Source organism: Oryctolagus cuniculus, chromosome 2 (assembly GCF_051225735.1).
Source record: "Oryctolagus cuniculus isolate XC-2025 breed Fujian yellow rabbit chromosome 2, ASM5122573v1, whole genome shotgun sequence".
Classification (NCBI taxonomy): Eukaryota; Metazoa; Chordata; class Mammalia; order Lagomorpha; family Leporidae; genus Oryctolagus; species Oryctolagus cuniculus.
Genome location: NC_142868.1, coordinates 203,376,002 through 203,399,557, shown reverse-complemented (window position 1 = coordinate 203,399,557; position 23,556 = coordinate 203,376,002). Strand labels below are relative to the sequence as shown.

Sequence of the window (23,556 nt, the reverse complement as noted above, 5' to 3'; positions counted from 1 at the left end):
TCTCTCACTGTCCACTCTGCCTGTCAAAAAAAAAAAAAAAAAGTCCACCCTTTCAGGCCCGCGCTCTCGTGGGCACGTGCCCTCTTGCCTCCTTCACGGCGGCCGTGCGGACAGACGTGAGGCGATGCTGTGACCTGCATTTTCCTGATGACGAGTGACGCCTTTTCAGGGAAAATGTCTGTTCAAGCCCTTTCCACGTTTCAAGTCAGCTTATCTGTTGTTTGCTACTGAGTTGTATGAGTTTCTTTTTAAAAAAATATTTATTTATTTATTTGAAAGTCAGAGTTACACAGAGAGAGAAGGAGAGGCAGAGAAAGAGAGGGAGAGAAAGAGGTCTTCCATCTACTGGTTCACTCCGCAACTGGCCACAACAGCCGGAGCTGCACCGATCCAAAGCCAGGAGTCAGGAGCTTCCTCCAGGTCTTCCCACGTGAGTGCAGGGGCCCAAGGACTTGGGCCATCCTCCACTGCTTTCCCAGGTCATAGCAGAGAGCTGGATCGGAAGTGGAGCAGAGGGACTTGAACCGGCACCCGTACGGGATGCTGGCACTGCAGGTGGTGGCTTTACCCACTACACCACAGCGCTGGCCCCATGAGTGTCTTATAACTTCAAAATACACTATAAAGCTACAGCAGGGTAAACAATATGGTTCTGGCATAGAAATAGACGCAAATACCAGTGTGACAGACCCAGGACCCAGAAACAAACTCAAGAATATAGACTCGGGTATTTTGATACTGGCCCACCAGCAACACACAAAGAAGGACAGTCTCTTGGAGAAATGGTATTAGGAAAACTCAGTATCAATCCACGTATGAAAAATGACATTGCACTCTATCTGACACCATACACAAACCAGCAATTCCAGGGTGGGCGTTTGGCCAGCATTCGGGATGCCTGCCTCCCACACTGGAGAGACCGGGTCACGTCCCAGCCCCACTCCTGGTCAAGCGTCCTGCTGACGCCCACTCTGGGAGGCAGCACGTCATGGCTCAAGTATTTGGGTCCCCATCACCCACATGGGAGGTCTGGATGGATGGAGTCTCAGGCTCCTGGCTTTAGTCTGGCACAGCTGAGACTATTATGGGCATTCAGAGAGCAAACCAGCCAATGAAGGATCTCTCTCTGCCTTTCAGATAAAATGAAAATTAAAAAAAAATTAATTTTGACAGATGAAAGACCTAAATGTGAGACTTGAAACTTAAAGCTGCTACAGGGAAACACTCTTTACCGGCCTTGGCAGTAACATTTTCAGATGTCAGAGGCTCAGGCATCAGAAACAAACATTGAAAAGTGGGAGGCTATCCAGCTGAACATCCGTGCACAGCAAAAGACACGATCAGCCCAGTGAACAGGCAGCCCACAGACCGCAGGAAGTGCTCACTCGCCAAAGACAAGGTACCGCAAACCTGTGGGAAACGGAATTAAAACATAAGCTTATTTCGGTGCAAAAAAAAAAAAAAAACACTAAAATCCAAGCATACAAAGCGTTTTCAAAAAGCCTGTGGAAAAATATATTATGCAAAGACCACGCATGGGTTTACAAGTCCCCGTGCCGAATTAAACTTGGCTTTTCAGCTGTTTCCATGAAGTTTCTAAAGCCATCACATACCTAAGAAGGGGCCCAGATTTTACCGATGGCTTGCTGGGAGATTAGAGGATCGTGGGAGATTCAGAGCGGAAATACAGGGGCAGACAGGGACGCACCCCATGCGCCTCAGCCTTGGCCTCAAACGTCGACCTCGGTGAGGGCCACGCTCTGTAGACGGAAGTCTGTGAGGTCAGAGGTCGGAGGGCCAGGGCAGGGGTGCGGCCCAGCCAGAGTGGGCCGCTGACAAGCAACCTCACCCCGAGGGGGCGGCACCTTGGAACTGAACCCTCTCGCAGCTCCCAGGCTCCTCGCACACACCCCTGCATCGATGTTGTCAATTCCCGCCTTCCGGGTCCCTGCACGCAAGTGGAGCCGTGGGCATTCTATTTACGGCTTTTCTTTCCTTGGTTGTCACAACAGGGAAACAGACAGAAGAGCCAGCAACATTTGCCCACTGGTTTTTGTAAGCAGGAATCCTGGTCCAGCAGAACTTCTGGTCATCACCTACATGTACACACACACGCACACGCACACGCACTTGCACACGCGTGTTCTGATCTGGGTCTCAGACTCAGCCTCCAGGAACCGGGCTCACCCCGGCCCAGGCTCAGTCCATACCTAGAGCTCCTTGCTGGCTCTGGTCTCTCCTGCCGAGACGGCCGTGTGTCCCCGCCCCGTCCGTTCACTGATGGGACACCTTCACATTCTGTGTCTGAACAATGCCACAGCAAGGCACGCGCCTGTCCAGGAGCCACCTGGGACAGCCCTGCCTAAGTCCTGCCAGCATCAGCCTGACACAGAGCCGGTCCCATGAACGGGACACGCGGTGTGACTGGCAGCACGTCACTGCCACGCATTCTGTACCCGCAGCCCTTGACAGAGGTTTCACGGATTTCCTTACCTCAGGGTGCTCCCTGACTTACAAAGGACACAGCTTCCTTCCCTTTCACAAACTGGAGTTACTTCAAAGCATATTTTTATCTGTTATTAAGATCAAACAGATTTATCAAGATCATCGTGATAAATAGCTGCACGGCAGCAGTGCTCCTTCACACTCTGGAACCGAGGTTGTATGTCCTGACAACTCTGCTCACCCTTTATAATAATGATGGTATTGGTTATTGGTTTTTTAAGGACAGTCTCTCTTACTGGTCAGTAGCAGAAATCACCACACATGCAATGCTAGCATCCCATATGAACACTGGTTCGAGTCCCGGCTGCTCCACTTCCTATCCAGCTCCCTGCTAATATGCCTGGGAAAGCAGCAGAAGATGGCCCAAGTGCTTGGGCTCCTGCACCCATGTGGGGGACCTGGATGGAGTTCCTGGGTCCCAGGTTCAGCCTGGCCTGGCAGTGGTGGCATTTGGGAGTGAACCAGATGGAAGATCTTTCTCTAACTCTGTCTCTCTGCCCCTGTGTACCTGGCTTTCAGATAAATAGGTAAATGTTACTAGAGGGAGTAACTCCCCTCCCCCAGGAGCAAATCCAGGGTGGACAGTCCAGAGACTGGGGCTGTGGGACTTCAGACCGACAGCTCGTCCTCTCTCGGGTGAGAAGGTGACCAGGCTGGACGGCGCCTGTGAGTCCTCGCAGCCCTTCTGTGCGCCCAAGGCAGCCCACAGCGCTGGTCTCGTGCAGGCCGAGGAGCAAGGCTCCAGACAGTTGTTTTGTGGGGTGTGGGCAGCTCGAGGCTCCGCGTGCCAAGTGTCCCACAGCAGGTGGCAGCGGCGAGACAGAGACACGGAAAGGAACGAGAGGTCCCCTTGCCACCCTCTGGGAATCGTTTATGAAGGAGCCCATTCTGGGGGCATCTTGGAAGGAGGGCTGGGACATCACGGTGCTGGCAGTCACAGCCCCCGTCGGGGAGCGAGGAAAGCGGCAACAAAGGCCCACGTGGAGCTGAGAAGGAAGGCGCTTCCTGGGGAAGCACCAGCGGGCCGGGTTAGGACAACTCCGCTTATCAAGTCAGAAGCAATAAGCCAGGAAGATTCAGGCGAAAGAGATACCATCATTGGGGAGCTTAGGGAGAGTTGAAAATGCTGATTTAGGGGCTGGCGTTGTAGCTTAGCAGGTTAAGCCGCTGGCTGGGATGCCAGCATCCCATATGGGCACCCGTTTGAGCTCCTGCTGCTCTACTTCCGATCCAGCTCCCTGGGAAAGCAGTGGACCAAGTGCTTAGGCCGATGGAAGATTCCCTCACCCACCTCTCGCTTTCAAATACAATAAATACATCTTGAAAAAAACGGCAATTCACCCTGAGAGGCAAAGCACGGATCAACAGAACGTGCTTCTCTGTTTCTAACGGCCAGATGCGCTCCGTTTCTTTCAATAAGCATAGATTTACTGCCAGGCGCCAGGCAGGTGTTAGGGACACAGAGGTGCTCAGAGATGTGGAGTCGTGGGTTCCCGTGAGGGCCTGACTGGGGAGCACCCGCAAGGCCTGCGGAGGATGGCTCTGCTTCATTCCAAAGGCACCGGGGGCCACCGCAGCTGTCGGAGCAAATGAGTCCCAGGAGCAAAGTCGTTAAGAAAATTAACCTGGCAGCTGTGTGCAGGGTGGGCTGGGAGTGGTGCAGAGACACAGGCAATAACTCAGAGAGGAGCGCATGCACAGGCATGGAGAGGAGGCAGGTGGAGTGCTGCTGTGGGCAGGGTTGTCCCCTGGAGCCTCCCCCGTGCGAGGTGCACTGGGCCCTGGGTGGCCTCTGGGCGGGGCACCCACAGCCCTGCCACCTCCACCTCCTTGCCGCCCCCGGAGGCGGAGTCTTCTCAGGGCGCCACGTTTGCCCTCCCGTTACCCTTCCTTCCAGCACAATGAGCCCTGTCTTCCCTGCTCCAAAGGCGGAGTGAGCGCACGTGAGCCAGCACCAGACTCCAAGCGGGAAAGGGCGCACCGCCAGAAGCAGCGGCGCCATGGCTCTTCCTGCTGGCGCTCGTCTCTTTCCAGACGGGGAGCCTGGGCATCTGCTTCTCAAAACCCTCGGCCCGAATTGGAGACCAGAGAGCAAACAGCCTCGGCAGCACCCCGGGCCTGCCACACTGCCACGGCCAGCGTGCGGCCACACCACACAGGAGACTGCGCCAACACCGAGGGCCGGGATACTCACCCTCTGCCTTCCCTCATCGCTCAGTTCATTAAGGAAAAAAGGAGCCACCCTTCGGGGGAGAGGGGGCGAGGGGAACCTAAAAGCCTCACTTGGGCCCTGCACAGAGCATTGTGCCTTTTCCTGGGTGAAGGAGCAGGTTTGATCTTTTCCCTTCATCTACAGGCAGAGGCTCCTCCCTGGGTGAGCGCTGGCCTCTTCCCAACGTCTGCTTCTGAGTGGTCGGCTCACTACACACTGCGTCCCCAAAAACACTCATGAAAACCCCCAGGCCCGGGAGGCAAGAAGGGGTGAGACCACGGTGACTGCAGGTTCACCCGGGACTGGTGAGCAAGGAGACCAGAAAATCCTACAAAAGCCAGCAAATAAAAGAAGAAAACGAGGTAGTGGCAGCGCATTTCGGTGAGGCTTCTTGTTGGGACTTTCCTTTGCTGGACTGCATGACGCCCGTGAGGCCTTGGCCACTGGCCACCCTGCGCGGCGGCACGGGGAGCATGCGGGTTCCCCGGCTCTCGGGTGCCATCAACTGTGCGATGCGCCGCCTGGTTATTAACAGCTTTTCACAAGAAGAAAGAGAGATGGTGTTAAAAGCACCCATCAATTACACGCTGCATTCAGCTTTCAGAACGCTCAAGGTGAAAAATATGCATGTGAGAATCAAGAAATACGGTCTTTTAATTCAAAGGTCACCATCAATTAATCAACTTAAAGGACATCAGCAAAATGAGTTCACCGGCACGGAGGGCGGTGCAAGCGAGCAGCGCAGGGCCACTGGGACGCGGAGGCGTAAGTGTGCCGGCGAGCCGAACGGGGATTCCAGGGAAGAAAGCTGCCAACACTGCCGGTCGCCCCTTACAGACCCTTCAGCACAGAGCTGACTTAAAAAAAAAAAAAAAAGACCTATTTATTTTACTTGAAAAATCAGAGTTACAGATAAAGAGGGAGATCGATCTTCCATCCACTGGTTCATTCCCCAGGACCTGCAATGGTCAGGGCTGGGCCAGACTAAAGCCAGAGGAGCCTGGATCTTCATCCAGGGCTCCCCTGTGGGGGCCAGGGGCGCAAGCACTTGGGCCATCTTCTGCTGCTTTCTCCAGCCATTAGCAGGGAGCTGGATCAGAAGTGGAGCAGCCGGGACTCAAACCAATGCACGTGCGGGATCCCGGCATCACAGGCTTGGTACACCACTACGCTGGCCCAGCAGAGCTGACTTCTAACACCCACGGTGGTACAACCTGAAAACGTACAGTAGGCACTCCACGAAGGAAAAACAAACAGCAGAGGACTGACAGTCTTACCCAAGCGTCCCAGGCAAGTGAGGCCATCGGGGAGTGGGGTGAGTGCGGGTGTATTTGTTGAGCCGATGACCAGGTCCAGGGCTGGAGTGGCCACCCAGCCTGGGCTTCCGTAGCCCACCTATGCTCTTCCTACCCAGTCAGGAGCTGCGGCATCTCAGCAGCATTGGCGCTCCCGCCCCTCGCGGCCCCCACCTTCCCCAGCCCAGCTCTGCTGCAGGGCCCCTGCTGCGTGGCCTCCAGGGTCATCTGAGACACAAACTGGAGGCATGGACATGGGGGGTTAAAGGTCACTACTGAACATCCCTGAATTCCCATCAGAGCAACCTGCAACCCTCAGACAGAATCTTCATCAACACTGGGAAGCACACAGGGGTGCCGAGCCCTCGCAGGCCCACACCAAGGGTTGTGCACAGGGAGAACGCACAGGGACACCTGCAGGCTGCAGCAGCTCTGGGAGGCCGTGCGGGGCTGGGCGCCCGGCCCGGAGCTCCAAGACTGGGCACCGAGGGGGCTTCTCAGAGCCAGACCCAGTGCTGGGGGTGGGGGGCACACAGGTCAGCGGAACCAGGGTTGACTCCCCATGAAGGAGAGGAAGCAAAGCGGGTGTCCTGGTCCCCCCACCCCCAAAGCAGCGGGTATGCAGGCAGGTCTGAGGTTGAACCTGGAGCCTGATGCTGTGGAGAGGTCACCGCCCACCGCGCACACCAGGTGTGATCCTGCTGTGGGGCCTCCGGGGAGGGAGCCCGTGGCAACCACGGGGCTGTGCAGGCTCTGGGGTGCCTGCAGGTTCACATTCCCCTCCTCCTGCCCTTGTTGGAAGCTTTGCAAACACAAGGTTGTAGAAGTCAATCAGGATTTTTTTTTTTTTGACAGGCAGAGTGGATAGTGAGAGAGAGAGAGACAGAGAGAAAGGTCTTCCTTTTGCCGTTGGTTCACCCTCCAATGGCCGCCACGGCTGGTGTGCTGCGGCCGGTGCACCGTGCTAATCCGAAGGCAGGAGCCAGGTACTTCTCCTGGTCTCCCATGGGGTGCAGGGCCCAAACACTTGGGCCATCCTCCACTGCACTCCCTGGCCACAGCAGAGAGCTGGCCTGGCCGGCGCCGCGGCTCAATAGGCTAATCCTCCACCTTGTGGCGCCGGCACACCGGGTTCTTGTCCCAGTCGGGGCGCCGGATTCCGTCCCTGTTGCCCCTCTTCCAGGTCAATCAGGGTTTTGGCCACATTGTTTGTCTGCTGAGAGCGCTTTGCTAACTCCCCAGTTCCCCAGATACACCTCAGGCAGGGCCACCACTAGTCTGTACTGCGGGGCTGGCTGTTGCCCCTGGGAAACTGTAACCATTTCACAGCACACTTTGCTTTTTAATAAGCAGAAGCAGCACATCCCGAAACAACAGTAAGAAGCACTGTAAACACGCAAACCACTGACAGTGCTTGGGGATCGTCAAGTGCTGGTGCTGTGCCTGTGTCCGACCCCAGTGGCTGAGCTGTGTGCTGTGTTGCGTCAACAGACTGCAGGACTCTTCCGTCCGCTGCAGTCTAGTGACTGAAATGTCACCACACCGGCCACCGCCCATGCTGCTCCCTCCCGCAGGAGCCCTTCCCCCAAACCTGGCTCAGACCGCTCTCTGCCAAAGAACTCCCCGAGCCTGGGTGGCCGCCCAGTCCCTCGTCCTCCTGTGTTCAGATGGCTTGTTCACCACAGGGGCAGCATAGGGCAGGGGCCTTCTCAGCTCGTTCCGGACCCTCTGCACGTGGTAGTGGTCTCCACCCACAGCTGCTCAGCCACCCTTGGCTGCAGTGAGAATCCAAGTGGAACCGTTCCACTCCTGAAAAGCCGACCACTCGGGGAGTGTGAGGCGGCAAAAACCAAAGGCGATGATGACACACATCAAAGGCCTCACCGTACTTATCCCTAAGCCCAGGTAATCCCACTGCTAGGAATGTATCCAGAGGAAATGATCAGAAATGTACAGGGAGATTTGCATACAAGGGTGTGAGGTATAAAGGCCTTCTCACCCTCACTCTACAAAGATCAGTCACACAATAGAGCATTAAGGAGGCTCAATACCTACGTCTCCACAGAGTATTTACTGACACGAGGAAATACACATTTATCAGACTTATCATACAGCAAAAGCATTAGACGGTGAATCAATACATTCACTAGCAACACAATTATTTAAAAATTTACCCTGAACAAATCTAACAAAATATTCAGTTTTATCCTGAGACTGTGAAACTGGAGGTATGTAAGCAAAACTCTTTATGTGAAGCGGTCTTGTGTCTACAGGAAAACTGACTGACTGTGCTGACAGCCCCCTCCCTCCCGACCCCCAGTCTGTACGACGGCCGCAGCCACAGCGAGGCCCTTTCTTTCCAGGATAAGCCTCTGTGGATACATCAGCACTACCTGAAGCCTGGATTTTGCTCAGGATCTGTCCTGGTGCTGTCCGATTTCATGGACTTGCACCAAGGCATGCTGACCACATGGCACAGGACGGTTTCACTGCCCTAAACCGACCCCGCCCCGTGCCCCTCCTCACACAAGCCCCTCACCCATCTCCTGACCCCTCATCACCGCTCTTTGGTGTCCACAGTTTGGCCTCCTCCCCGAGGCTGCTCAGCTGGACTCATGCCATTGCGGTCTTCGCATTCTCCGTTTACTGAGCAACACGCGCGTCACGTCCTCTGTGTCTTCGTGGTTGGCTGGCTCACTTTTTACCACTGAATGATACCACGTTACCTGCGAGTCCACGGTTTGTCGATTCCTCCCCTTCTGCTTTGTCTCCAATTTTCGACAGTTGTGAATAAAGCTGCGGTAAACACCGATGTGCTGGTTCTGATGTGATGCAAGTTTTCAACTCGTTCAGTGAACACCAAGCAGTGAACCTGCCGGGCACACAGAAGGAGCAGGGTTGCTTTTGGAAGAGGCTGCAGGCCTGTGCCACTGTGGATTCCCACCAGCAAACGTGGGGAGTCCTGCAGCTCCTTGCCCTCGCCAGCACGCAGCCTTCAGGGATTCACGTGCTTGACGTTTAGTGGACGTGCACCGTGGCAGCTTCTGGTTTCATGACGACTCCCTGAGGGCACCTGGCACTCAGCATCTGCTCCTAGATAAGTCTGTCATCTCTGATAAAGGGGATATTCAGATCATTCGCTCACTTTTTAAATTATTTTTTATCTAGTTGTGTGCGAGGGAGGGCGGGGTTGGAGAGAAGGGAGGGAGGGAACTCCCATCTACTGGTTCACTCCCCAGATGGCTGCAGGGACCAAAGCCAAGGGCTGGGAACTCATGGGTGTTGGCAGAAATCCAACTTGCACCATCACTGCTGCCTCCTGGGTGTGTTTTAGCAGGAAGCTGGAGTCAGGACCCAGAGCAGGAGCTGAACTCCAGCACTCTGAAGAACGACACAGGCATCCTGATGCTTCACTAAGCCAATGTCCAGCCTCTTGCCCATTTTTTAATTCACCTATTTTGAGTTTCAATAGTTCTACATATATTTCAGATACAAATCCAGAAAGGCACTATAGATACGTTGTATTTTCTGCTAGTCTGGCTTGTAATTGCATTCTCTTAACAGTGTCTTTCATGGAGCAGAAGTTTTAATTTTAATAAAACCAAATTTACTGTTTTTCTGTAATGGATGCTTTCAGAGTTGTATCCAAGACTCATCAGCAACCTAATCTCAAAGCCAGATTAGTTCTTGGCTCTGGCTTCATCCTGGCCCAGCCTTAGCTGTTGTGGGACTTTGGGAAGTGAAGAAGTGACCAGAAGATGAAAGTATATTCCTTTTCTCTCTCCTTCTCTCTCTCTCCCCCTCCGCACCATCAGTATCTGTCTCTCAAATAAAATTTTCAGACTGTATTGGCACACAATGGCCACCCATGAGCCAGGAAGAGCCTTCATCAGCTACCAAAGCTGCCAGTGCCTTGAACTTGAACTCCCTGTCTCCAGAAGCTAGAGAAATACATTTCTGCTGGTTGCAAGGCCCCCAGTCTACAGTAATTTACGACAGCATCCCCGGATGGACTACCATATTCACACAGTAACCTCGCACCCTGCCACCTTGCTGTCAGTGTTCTGTTTTTGTGGATTCTTCGGAATTTCCCATACAGGTATCACAGTCACCTGTCGGCTTTACTTCTTCCTTTCCTAGTGGTATGACTTTTGTTTCTTTTTCTTGTCCACCCCTTAGCTGTGACTTCAAGTGCAACGTCCAACAGGAGAGAAGGGGACGTTCTTCCTTGTTCTTGATCTTGGGCGCAAAGTATCTAACTTCCGGTAAGGATGACGTCAGCTCTACCTTTTTTAAGACGTTCTTTACCAGGCTGAGGACATCCTCCTCCTTGTGGACTGAACTGTGTCCCCTTAAAAACCATGTAGGAGTACTGACCTCCAGCATCTTAGAATACAGTTCTACTTGGAGACAAGCCCTTCAAGGTGGCAATTAAGTTAAAGTGAGGTCATCAACACAATGCCCAATCTAATATACGAAGACACAAACAGGCACAGAGGAACAGCAGGGTGAAGACAGGCAGAAGACAGCATCTCCAGAACAAGGAAAGAGGCCCCAGAAGAAACCAGCACTACCAACACCTCGACCTTGGAATTCTGGTCACTGTGGATTTGAGAAAATAAATGCTATGCTTTAAATCACCCGATCTGTATTACTTTGTCATGGTAGCAATAACAACAGGTCATATATCTCCAATTCTTAGTTTGCTAATGGTCTTTTATTAAGATTTATTTATTTATTTGAAAGGCAGAGTTACAGATAAGCAGAGGCAGAGAGAAAAGTCTTCCACCTGTTGGTTTACTCCCCCAATGACTGCAATGGGTCCTAAGCCAGGAGCCTGGAGCTTCTTCCAGGTCTCCTATGTGGGTGCTGGAGCCCAAGGACTTGGATGATCTCCTGCTGCTTTCCCAGGCACATTAGCAGGGAGCTGGATTGGAAAAGGAGCAGCCCGGGCTCAAACCAACGCCCATATGGGATGCTGGCACTGCAGGTGGCTGCTTTACTCACAACATCACAGTGCCAGCCCCAACTAAGAGTATTTTTTTAAAAAACAACGTAGGGGTGTTATATTTTGTCAAATGATTTTTTGTACTTATTGATATGATCATATGACTTTTTTATCCTGTCGATGTAATAAATTAATTTTTGAATGTTGAATCAGCCTTGCATACTTGAAGTAGATCTCACTTGGTAATGGTATATAATTATTTTCAAACATTGTTGGATTTGGTTTGCTAATATTTTGTTGGAGATTTTTACGTCACTGCTTGTGAGAGATGTTGATCTTCCTTTACTGTCAAGGCTTTGTCTGGCTTGGTCTTACACAGTAGGTCAGGAAGTACTCCCTCTGCTTTAATGCTGTAGATAATAGGCTTAAGTAATCCACTCGATGTTTGGCAGAACTCGCCAGTGAACCCATCTGGGCCTGGGGCTCTATGTTTTGAAAGCTGGATAAGTAATTACTGGTTCCATGTCTTCAACAGATACAGACTATCCGACTAGTTCTCCTCGTGTGGCTTTGGCACACTGTGCCCTTCAGGGAACTGGTCTGTTTCATTCAAGTCACCAAGTGCTCAGAGTAGACCTAGATTTAATGCCCACACTTCAATAATGACCCCACTTGCATTTCTCTTATCACGAAATTATGTCTTCTCTCTTATTCTTAGGCTGACTAGAGCTTCATCAGTTTTATTATCATTTTGCTTAGAAAATATTTATTTTCTTTATTTGAAAGACAGAATGACACAGAGAAAGGGGGGGGAGAGAGAGAGAGAGAGAGAGAGAGATCTTCCATCTGCTGTTCACGCCCCAGTGGCTGTGATGGTTGGGGCTGGGCCAGGCAGAAGCCAGGAGCTCCATCTGGGTCTCTCGCGTGGGCAGCAGGGGCCATCTTCCCCTGCCCTCGCAGGTGCACTAACAGGCAGCTACACTGGAAGTGGAGCAGCCAGGACTGGAATCAATGCTCCAACAGGGGATGCTGGCATTCACAGGCAGTGGATTGAACCCCTAAGCTACAACAGCCCCATTATCTTTGCAAAGAACATTTGGCTTCATTATCTCTACTGTTTTCCTGTTTTCAGTTTCACTGAGTCTCGCTCTAATCTTTATTTCGTTGCTCCTGTTTTCCTTAGTAGTTTTCTTTCTAGTTTAAGGCAGAGGCTCAGGTTATTGATTTTAAGTTTTCTTTTCCTTTTTAATATATACAAATACCTTCAGTGGTATAAATTTACCAGTAGGCAGCACTTTTACTGCCTTCCACACATTCTGACAAATTCTATTTCCACATTCATTTAGTTCAAAATATATTTTTAATTTGTGATTTATTCTACTCATTTCTTATTAAGAAGTGCACTTCTTTTTACATTTTCTTGAGAGACAGAGAGAAAGAGAGAGAGAGAGAGGAGACAGAGAGAGGTCCCATCCACTAGTTCATCCCCCAGATGCCCACAACATCAAGCGCTTGGCCAGGCCAAAGCCTGGCGCCTGTAACTCAGTCCTGGTTTCCCACTTGGTTGGCAGGGATCCAGTTACTTGAGGCATCACTGCTTCTTCCCAGAATCGGCATGAACAGAAGCTGGAAGCAGGAACCAGAGCCAGGAACCAGAGCCACTCAGCCTTCCATGGGATGTGACCACTGTAACCAGGGCCTTAGCCACTGGGCTAATACCCACCCCTAGAAGTATGTTTTCAGATGTACAAACATTTGGGGGTTTTTCACCTATCTCTGTTACTGATTCTGCCTTAATTCCACTGCAGTCTGAATGCCCTTTTGCATGGTTTGCATTCCTTTGTACTTACGAGGCCGTGCACTAGGGGACAGAGTGGGGTCTGGTGACTCCAGCACGTGAGCTTGGGAAGAGTGCGTATTCTGCTGCTGCTGGTGAAATGCTCCATGAGGGCCAGCCAGGTTCAGGGACTGGTGGCGGTGCTCAGGCACCGGCGTCCAGGCTGACCTTCTGCCTGCCAGAGCTTCTGCCTCTGACACAGGGGCTTGCGGCCTGCAGCTGTCCACCGCTAAGTTCCGTGCATTCTCCTCGCGTCGTCTGATGCTTGCTCAGGGGCACACACACCACTAACTGCTCAGTTTTCTCGCATTTTGGCAGGTTACCCCACGTCGTGTCCTTCTTGGTCCCTGACCACGCTCCTGGCTCCGCAGTCTACTTCAGTTGAAATTAGTGCAGCCCCGGCAACTTTCTTTTGATCACTGTTGCCGTGACGTATCTCCCACCACATGATTAACTCTGCCTTCAAAGTGGGCTTCTGGTATTCAGCACAGCTGAGACAGTCTCTGCTCTCTACCTAGTGCATTTACTCATTCATCTTTAAAGTGGTTAATGGTGAAGTCAGATTGATCCCCACCATATGTAGTGGTTTTCTATTTGCTACCCTGTTCCTTTTCTATTTTATGATTCCATTTTTCTCTACTATCAGTTAAATCCAAACTGCCTTGAGTTGGGGGGATACACGTACAGCCAATCTACTCCCACTTTTTATTTATTTATTTATTTGAAAATCAGAGTTACACAAACAGAGAAGGAGAGGCAGAGGCAAAGAGAGAGAGAGAGAGAGGTCTTCCACGCGCTGGTTCACTCCCCCAGATGACTGCGTGGCAGGAGCTGCGCTGATCCAAAGCCAAGAGCCAGGAGCTTCTTCCAGATCTCCCATGTGGGTGCAGGGGCCCCAGGACTCTGGCCGTCTTCTAATGCTTTCCCAGGCCATAGCAGAGAGCTGGATCAGAAGAGGAGCAGCCAGGTCTCACACCAGTGCCCATATGGGATGGTGGCACTGCAGGTGCTGGCTTTACCCGCTATGCCACAGCGCTGGCCCCTAAACCTACTTTCAGATAACACACCATCACTGCATGGGCCACGAAGTGTCTTGCAGCAGAGTAAGCCCGATTCCCCACACTCACCTTACCTTACTGCCCTGCTGTTTGCACATCCTGTTCCCTAAGCTACGATCACCGGATACATCGTTCCATTATCACCTTGAACCAACTGTTATCTTTTAGATGCATTAATAATTTTAAAACTAAAAGGTTCTATTTTATCTCCATTTACTCCCACTCTAAGACTCTCCTTGGGCTTACAGCTTTCCTCTACCACAGAACGTCTTTCAACATTTCTTACAAAGCTCCCTCAGTCCCACTCTTCTGAGGGACCTCGCTCCTCCCTCACGTTTGAAGGACGGCGTCACTGGACACAGACCCGAGCCTCTGCCCTCTCCGGGTGCTGTGAACGTGTCGCTCACCCGCCTCTGACTCGCACGGTCTCTGTCCTTGCTGACCACAGACGTCCTAGGCTCGTGCTCTGATGTCTGCTACTAATTCTTTAAAACGCTCACCTATCATCCCTCCAAATATTTCTTCAGTCTGTCCTCTCTTTCTTCTCCTGCTGGCATTCCCATCACGCGTATGTCACATCTTTCCTGACTGTCCCATGGTTTTCAGGTTTATGTTTTGGATGTTGGTGGTTGCTCCTTTTCCCTTTGCGTTTCAGTTTGACAGGGTTCTGTAGATTTTTCGCCTCTCTGCTCATATTTCCCAACACGTTATCTCATTCATTAAAACTATTAGCATATCGTGTATTGTATATTAGCATATTACATATAATATTAGTATATTATATTTATATATATATATATTTGTTTAAATTTCTAGCCTGCAAGGCTGGCATTGTGTCAAAGGGGATAAAACTGCTACCTGCAGCACCAGCTTCCCACATGGACACTGGTTCAAGACCCAGCTCCTCCACTTCTAATCCAGCTCCCTGCTAATGCATCTGGGAAAAGAGCAGCAGACGGCCCGAGTATTCGGCCCCTGCACCCACGTGGGAGATCCGGAGGAAGCTCCTGGCTTTTGGCTTCTGCCTGGCCGTTCTGGAAGTGAACAGTGGATTGAGGATGTCTCTGTGTGTGTGTGTGTGTGTGTGTGTGTCTTCCTCTGTGTAACTCTGACTTTAAGATAAATACATAAATCTTTTAAAAAAAATCTAGCCTGCTAATTGCAGAATCTCTAATGTATCTGAGTCTGGCTCACGTGGTGGATTTGCCTCTTTGCACTGCGACCTTTGCAGTCAGCACGCCTGGTCTTTTCTTCTGAGAAGTGGACCTGATGGAGGCAGCCAGGGCTCTGGTGCGAGGTTTACCTGTGCAGGGGCTGGTGCAAAGTTTACGTGTCCAGGGGCTGGTGGGTTTACCTGTCCAGGGGCGGGTGGGTGTACCTGTCCAGGGCGGGTGGGAGGTTTACCTGTGCAGGGGCTGGTGCGAAGTTTACCTGTCCAAGGGCTGGTGCGAAGTTTACCTGTCCAAGGGCTGGTGGGTTTACCTGTCTGGGGCGGGTGGGGTACCTGTCCAGGGGCGGGTGGGTTTACCTGTCTGGGGCGGGTGGGATAACTGTCTGGGGCGGTGGGTTTCCCTGTCCCAGGGAGCGGTGGTTTCACAGGCTGGGTTTTCCCCAAGTCGCTGCTGTGGTCTCTCCTGCTCCAGTGGGTTTTCAGAGACGCCTGGAACAGGACGTGAGGCCTGCAGCTCTGCCGCTGTGACTGCCTTGGTTTCGCAGGAGCCTGGCTGCTGTGTGAGGCTTGGGAGGGAAGGAAGCTCTCAGGCTCAGCACCTCCCGCCCGGGCTGCGGCCTCACCAATGCTTCTCAGCCCTCTCATCCGTTTTTACTTCCCACCGTTGAGACAGGAATGCAGCAGGCTGGGGTGGTCCTCAGCCCACAGTTCTGGAAGCACCCCCCCCCAGGCTAACACGCCTCCTCAGACCACGCACACTTCCCTCTGGGAGCCCCCCCAGGTTACCACGCCCTCTCAGACCACGCACACTTCCCTCAGAGGCTCTTCTCTAGGCTGCAGGGGACCACAGGCGCCGCCGTGGCAGGTGTGCCCAGCCGGTGGGCTCCAACACCGCCCCGCGGCAGGTTCCGCAGGGCTTCCCGTGACAGGGACGAGCAGTCCTGGGCTTCCACAAGGAACCGGACAGCTGGCGCAGCACAAACGCTGTCAGCAACCTGACATGTCTGTGGCACTCACGGTCTCACCAATGGGGTTGCAGCTGCATCCTGAGCATGGGGGCAGGTACGGCGCCAAGGGGATGTGACCCTACTGCTCCCGCCTGCCGCAGCCGCCAGCCCACAGGAACACACCTGCCCCTTCAACTACGTGCTCAGCTTGCCGTCCACTTAACCGTGTGGATCGTTCTGCCGGCCTTCCATTCCTCCGGTGCTGTAAACCGGCCAAGGTCTGAACAAGTGTTGTCTCCTAAGTTGCTATGAAGTTATGTAATAATAAATGTGATACTCATTCTTTCTCATTTCATTTACTTGAAAGGCAGAGTAACAGAGAGAGAGAAACAGAGAGAGAGACAGACATAGACAGACAGACACAGAGAGATCTTCTATCTGCCGGTTCCCTCCCCAAATGCCTGCAACAGCCAGAGACAGGAGTCTGGAACTCCATTTGAGTCCACAGGGTGCGGGCAGGGACCAAGTACCTGGGCCGTCATTTGCTGTGTCTGAGGAGGCACCAGCAGGAAGCCTGATGGGAATCAGAGCAGCAGGGACCTGAACCAGCACTCGGATTATGGGATGCAGGCATCACCATCACGGGCAGTGGCTCAACCAGCCGCACCAGACCCCGCGTGACGCTCCGCTCTTCATAAAGCGGTTCTGTGGTGTCATGTGACATGAGCCTCACAGCACTGAGCAGGACAGCCCTTAGTTTTGCAGACTGCAAGGCCTGACGGGGAGGATCCTACACTGGTCGGCAACAACTGGCCTGGATTCAGGGCTCCTGGACGCAGGCCCCCGCTGCACAAACCGTCTGGGGAGGAGCTGTGCACGGAGTAAGTTTGTTCACTTTGGGCTCTGCCAGGGCATTTCGCACGACAACAGCAGGTGGGCTCAGCCCGATGCTCGTCCTCCCCAGCACAGCACAGCGTGGGAGAGACAGCGGGGAACTGGGCAGTGTTTCTTCCTCCGTGATTCAGTTTTGGGGTCAAGAAGCACAGAAGTCACGCAGTGCCACCAAATAGCAGATGGCATTGTAGAAACAATCTCCAAGAGTTTCTGTTTTACACTTGGGCAAAACATCTTGGCAACGACAAGCATCAGTCCCGGCTGCAGAAAAGCTACTCTCGCCTCGGTATATCAACACCACCCCTTTGTTGGTAAATTATTATTTTTATTACAGAAAACAGAGTCATCAAAAGGCACCTGCGCCTCACCACTTGTTCTGAGTTTGTATCCCCAGGCCAGGCCAGGCCAGCCAGGGCCGACATCACCGGGCAGAGCAGCACAAGCCCTGGGCCACGATTCGTGAGAGTCAGATGTAAAAGCGAAGTCCGTGGTGAGACAAAGTCTTCTCTAGCCTTTCTGAGACATGCGACACCTTCTTGCTCTCTGAAATGACAAATGTGCAGGAGGAGGGTATGCCAATGACCCCAACTTGATGCCCACGTGGTGCATAGTGGTGTTGAAGCATCACATCGTGTCCAGTAACTTTTTATCTGTCAAGTATTTTAAGCCAAATTTTAGGCTGACGAAGGTTTTTTCTATGCCATGTGAATCTGTCCATCTTAGCACAGATGGCGTCAGAAAACACAACCCTGAGTGTCTTGGTCTCTATGGAAAGCTGTGCAGTGTCCCTGAGTTAGGCAGCCCGGGTCTTGACACCCCTGGGCTATCCTGGGATAACCCAAGACCTTCCGGAATCTCACGCTTCTGGGGGCGCACCCTTCTCATCCCAGTACTGCCCCATCCTCACACCCCAACGTGCAGCACACGGACAGGGGGTGCTGACCTGTTGCTGCACCCTAGTCCTGCCCTGCACCCCACGAGACCAGCCAAGCCCACCTCTCACTGAGTGACCCTGACTTGGGGTCGCATCATGGAAAGTGTTGTTGGGGGGGCAGCTCCTTGGGGAGGGAACCCCTGACTCGAGATGATCCCCTCCCAGTCCCCACAGAGCTCTCGCTGGGGACTTTGAAGCCCGCGCTCCTGGGCAGAGCCGCCTCCGGCGAGTGTGCAGGAGGTCGAGGCAAAGCTCCACTGCGGCTGCCCTGCTTCCCAGGGCTCCACACGCTCGGGCAATCACACCCACAGCAAAGAAACCAACAGAGTGTGGCCAGGGGGCCCCGTGACTCCCCTCCTCCCACAGGTCCCTACTGCTCTGTACCAGGTTCCCCGTCTCTAGCACAGGAGCCCAGGCTCACACCCGGACAGCTGCGTCACGCAGGCCCAAGTTCTGGAGTCAGGACCTTCAGTCTTTGTGTCACCTGGGTCCCAGAATCCCCCCACTTCCCACAGTACTCAGGAAACGTGGAACCAACAGGTGCATGGACGACAGCAAGGGTGGGTGCTGCACACAGCACCAGGGAGGAAATGCGCAGCAGGGGTCTTACTGTTCTCACGGCAAGGCCTGGATGAATCTTACAACCAGGGAGTGTGGGGGCTGTGCTGGCCATGGACAGATCTGTCCTGCCATTGTCCCTGCTGGCAGAGACCACCAACCTTTGTCCTTTGTCCCAGGCCCTGAGGAGGAAGCTGGAGGATCTGTCTTCCGGCACACTCACCCTTCAACTGTTCCCAAGTCACCACCCCCAGGGCAGGCAGGGACGGCTCCGTGCGAACCACCTCAGAAGGAGCTGAATTAAATGCTGAAGCGGAGGGGACAGAGGCTTCACCAGGAGCTTCCATGTGCACACAGGTGAGGATCCCGTGTGTGCGCGCGTACATGTGCGTACACACAGGCATGCGTGTGCATGCACTGAACTAACTCCCACGGCAGCTCTACACGTCAGCACTGGTGCATGCTCCACCGCGGAGGAACACGGGACCTGCCACGGGAGCACACGCCTTGCCCTGGGGTGTCTGCGTGTCCCTTGCCACACAGATCGCAGGGCTGGCTTGCTTGCTCAGGCCCTTCCTCTACACAAGGGTTAAAACTTTATGACTTCATTGTTGTGATGATAAATGTATTGATATTACAGGTTTAAATGTTTCACTCATCCTAAAAGGTCATTTTTAAACTTGACTTTGGAAATAAGCGTGTTAAAGAAAGTAAATCATCAGTTAAAAAAGACAGACAGACACCTGATCTAACAGAGCCAGAAAGTGGACCACTATCCATGTTTTAAACAAACTACGTCTCATCACACCAGCCTCACATGCGGCGTCCCTTCTGGGGATGAGACATCAGGCTGCAGCGTCCGTCGGGCCTTGAGCAGGGGGAGCTAGGGCCTCCGAGGGGCACTCAGCAAGTACCAAGGAGTGGGCGGCGGCTCTGTGACTCCTGGTTTCCCTCCTTGGCCTGGACTCTGGGTCTAGGAGGTGGTCAGCAGACAGGCACTGTGTGAGCAGGGTCAGGCGTGGGCTCAGCAGGGCGGTCTCTGTGTGAGCAGGGTCAGGCGTGGGCTCAGCAGGGCGGTCTCTGTGTGAGCAGGGTCAGGCATGGGCTCAGCAGAGGAGTCACTGTGTGACCAGGGTCAGGCGTGGGCTCAGCAGGGCGGTCACTGTGAGAGCAGGGTCAGGCGTGGGCTCAGCAGGGCGGTCACTGTGAGAGCAGGGTCAGGCGTGTGCTCAGCAGGGCGGCCACTGTGTGAGCAGGGTCAGGCGTGGGCTCATCAGAGCAGTCACTGTGTGAGCAGTCAGACTAACTTCTGGGACCTGGAGGCTCCAGGCCTCTGCCTTGTCTTTGGCCTGGTGATCTTAGCTAATGCTACCTGCTTCCCTCCCTCCCTCTCTCCCTCCCTCCCTCTCTCCCTCCCTTCTTTCCTTCATCTGAAAGGTAGAGTTACCAAGAAGCAGAAGCAGAGAGAGAGAGAAAGTTCTTCCATCTGCTGGTTCACTCCCCGATTGGTCGCTACAGCCGGAGTTTCACTGATCCAAAGCCAAGAGCCAGGAGCTTCTTCCAGGTCTTCCATGGGAGTGTAGGGGCACAAGGACTCTGGCCAGCTTCCACTGCTTTCTCGGGCCATAGCAGAGAGCTGGATTGGAAGTGGAGCAGCCAGGACTCGAACCAGTGCCCACGTGGGATGCCGGCACTGCAGGCGGTAGCTTTACCCGCTACAGCACAGCGCCAGCCCCTTCTCTTTCTGATTCTCTCCTTTTTCCCAGAAGTTTAAGTTGATGCTGGATTCAGGGCTCTACACAGATCGCTGAAATGAGCCATGCTGTCCCTACCCCGCGCAGTCCAAGGTAGAAGGACCCAGGAATTCCCTTCCCATCGAAGGAACAGACGCTGAGGCATCCACACCACACCAAGGCCCCACGAACCACCAGCCCCCTTGGAAGTTATTTTATAGAAACATAAAACAAGACAAGTGACAGCCAAGGTTCTTGGGCAGGACCGGGCATCCTGAGGCCTTGACCACCCACAAGCGTGCAGGAGGGTGGGCCAGCCAGGGCCAGCACTGTCAGTCCTTATGAAGGCCAGGGCCTGGGCAGAGCCAAGGGCCACTGGCATCCTACATCTCTGCTTGACGTCGTTTCTTTCTCACCCACAGTCACATGACAAAGCCATCTTCTCCCGGGTGACTGGCACCTCACACTGTGACCCCCACAATTCCAGTCTCAGCCCTCCCAACCTGTCCCACGGGGGATGGGATCCCAGAGTCTGTCCTGAATGCCCCCCACCTCACTGGGTTCTCACCAGGTCATGGCCGCCCACCACGGCCTCTTGACCTTTCTCGTTGCTGCAGGAGTCAGCCTCCCCCTCCCCTGACTTCTGGGCTAGAACTCACGGCCTTTTTCCTTTGTCCATCTACACACCCCAACCCCTAACCGACCCTGAGCACCTGCGGGAACTGGCATGGTGCAGTGTTCCTGACAGAACTGAGGAAGGCTGCCCCAAAGCTAACGAGACCATCCCCGGTGGAGCAGCAGGAAATGTGACCAATGGAGCAGGGGATCTGACCAAGGAGCTGGAAACAGGAGGGGCTGAAATCTAAGGACGTCTTGCGGTTGGAGACCAGGCACCCATCCTCCAAGCAGCCTCTGCTCTCGTGTCCCAGGAAGGCCATGGCTCTTGCAGGCCCCTGTCCAACCCTGGGAAGAGGCCGACGGCCCCGATGTGTTCTGCTTGGATTCCACCCCCACCCCCAGTCCTACTGTGCAGAATGGCCTCTGAGGACAGGGCAGAGTGAGGACGGAGGCTCCTCAGCCATCACCATGCAAGGGGGAAGGCCCCACCCCACAGGCTGCCAGCCACCCTTCTGTAGTCCCTGCTGTCTGCCTGCCCTGCTCCCAGGCCCTGCTGGCCAGGCCGCCCAGACCCCGCACCGGGAGCTTCCCATACTCCACCTGTCCCCTACTCTGCTCTTCTGGGCATGGAGGCTACAGGTCAGACTCTGCTGCCCCTGCCACAAGTCTGTCCCCTACAGTATCCCACACACAGATCTGTCCCCTACAGCATCCCACACAGAGGTCTGTCCCTAAGTATCCCCCACACCCAGGTCTGTCACCTACAGCATCCCACACACAGATCTGTCCCCTACAGCATCCCACACACAGGTCTGTCCCTTACAACATCCCACACACAGGTCTCTCCCCTACAGTACCCCACACAGGTCTGTCCCTACAGTATCCCACACACAGGTTTGTCCCCTACAGCATCCCACACACAGATCTGTCCCCTACAGCATCCCACACACAGGTTTGTCCCCTAAAGTACCACACACACAGGTCTGTCCCCTACAGTACCCCACACACAGGTCTGTCCCTTACAGCATCCCACACACAGGTCTCTCCCCTAGAGTACCCCACACACAGGTCTGTCCCCTACACCATCCCACACACAGGTCTGTCCCCTAAAGCATGCCACGCACAGGTCTGTCCACTACAGTACCCCACACACAGGTCTGTCCCCTACAGTACCCCACACACAGGTCTGTCCCCTACAGTATCCCCCACACAGGTCTGTCCCTGACACCATCCCACACAGAGGTCTGTCCCCTACAGCATCCCAAACACAGGTCTGTCCCTACAGCACCCCCCCCCACAGGTTTGTCCCCTACAGCATCGAACACACAGGTCTGTCCCCTATAGTACCCACACACAAATCTGTCCCATACAGCATCCCACACACAGGTCTGTCCACTACAGTATCCCATGCACAGGTCTGTCCCTATAGTACACCACACACAGGTGTGTCCCTACAGTACCCATCACAGAGGTCTGTCCCCTGCAAAATCCCACACACAGGTCTGTCCCCCACAGCATCCCACACACAGGTATGTCCCTACAGCATCCCACACACAGGTCTGTCCCCTGCAGCATCCCACGCACTGGTCTGTCCCTGCAGTATCCCCCACACAAGTCTGTCCCCTACACTACCCCACACGTAAGTCTGTCCACTACAGCATCCCACACACAGATCTGTCCACTACAGCATCCCACACACAGGTCTGTCCCCCACAGCATCCCACACACAGGTATGTCCCTACAGCATCCCACACACAGGTCTGTCCCCTGCAGCATCCCACGCACTGGTCTGTCCCTGCAGTATCCCCCACACAAGTCTGTCCCCTACACTACCCCACACGTAAGTCTGTCCACTACAGCATCCCACACACAGATCTGTCCACTACAGCATCCCACACACAGGTCTGTCCCTACAGTACCCCACACACAGATCAGTCCCCTACAGCATTCCACAAACAGGTCTGTCCACTAAAGCATCCCACACACAGGTCTGTCCCCTACAATACCCCACACACAAGTCTGTCCACTACAGCATCCCACACACAGATCTGTCCGCTACAGTACCCAACACACAATAATGTCCCGTACAGCATCCCACACACCCAGGTCTGTCCCTATAGTACCCATCAAACAGATCTGTCCCCTACAGCATCCCACAGACAGATCTGTCCCCTACAGCATCCCACAGTCAGGTCTGTCCCCTACAGCATCCCACGCACAGGTCTGTCCCTCCAGTATCCCACACACAGGTCTGTCCCCTATAGTACCCCACACACAGGTCTGTCCCTATAGTACCCCAAACACAGGTCTGTCACCTACGGCATCCTAAACACAGGTCTGTGCCCTAGAGCATCCCAAACACACAGGTCTGTCCACTACAGTATCCCATGCACAGGTCTGTCCCTATAGTACCCACACACAGGTCTGTCCCTACAGTACCCATCACAGAGGTCTGTCCCCTACAGCATCCCACAAACAGGTCTGTCCCTCCAGTATCCTACACACAGGTCTGTCCCCTACAGCATCCCACACACAGAACTGTCCTCTACAGCATTCCACAGACAGGTCTGTCCCCCACAGCATCACACACACAGGTCTGTCCCCTACAGCATCCTACACACAGGTCTGTCCCTACAGCATCTCACACACAGGTCTGTCCCCTGCAGCATCCCACAAACAGGTCTGTCCCCTACAGCATCCTACATACAGGTCTGTCCCTACAGCATCTCACACACAGGTCTGCCCCCTACAGCATCCCACACACAGGTCTGTCCCCTACAGCATCCTACATACAGGTCTGTCCCTACAGCATCTCACACACAGGTCTGTCCCCTAGAGTACCCCAC

General features: G+C 53.7%; 1 long non-coding RNA gene across 2 annotated transcripts in view; it reads right to left on the bottom strand.

Moving 5' to 3' along the window:
* Positions 1–788: 788 nt before the first annotated feature.
* The window catches only part of LOC127487512 (uncharacterized), a 223,757-nt gene continuing 200,989 nt past the window's right edge, over positions 789–23,556 (bottom strand). For both annotated transcript variants that reach the window (XR_016230664.1, XR_016230669.1), the window contains exon 4: positions 789–1,410. This is a non-coding gene — a long non-coding RNA (uncharacterized LOC127487512). The remainder of the gene's footprint in view (positions 1,411–23,556) is intronic.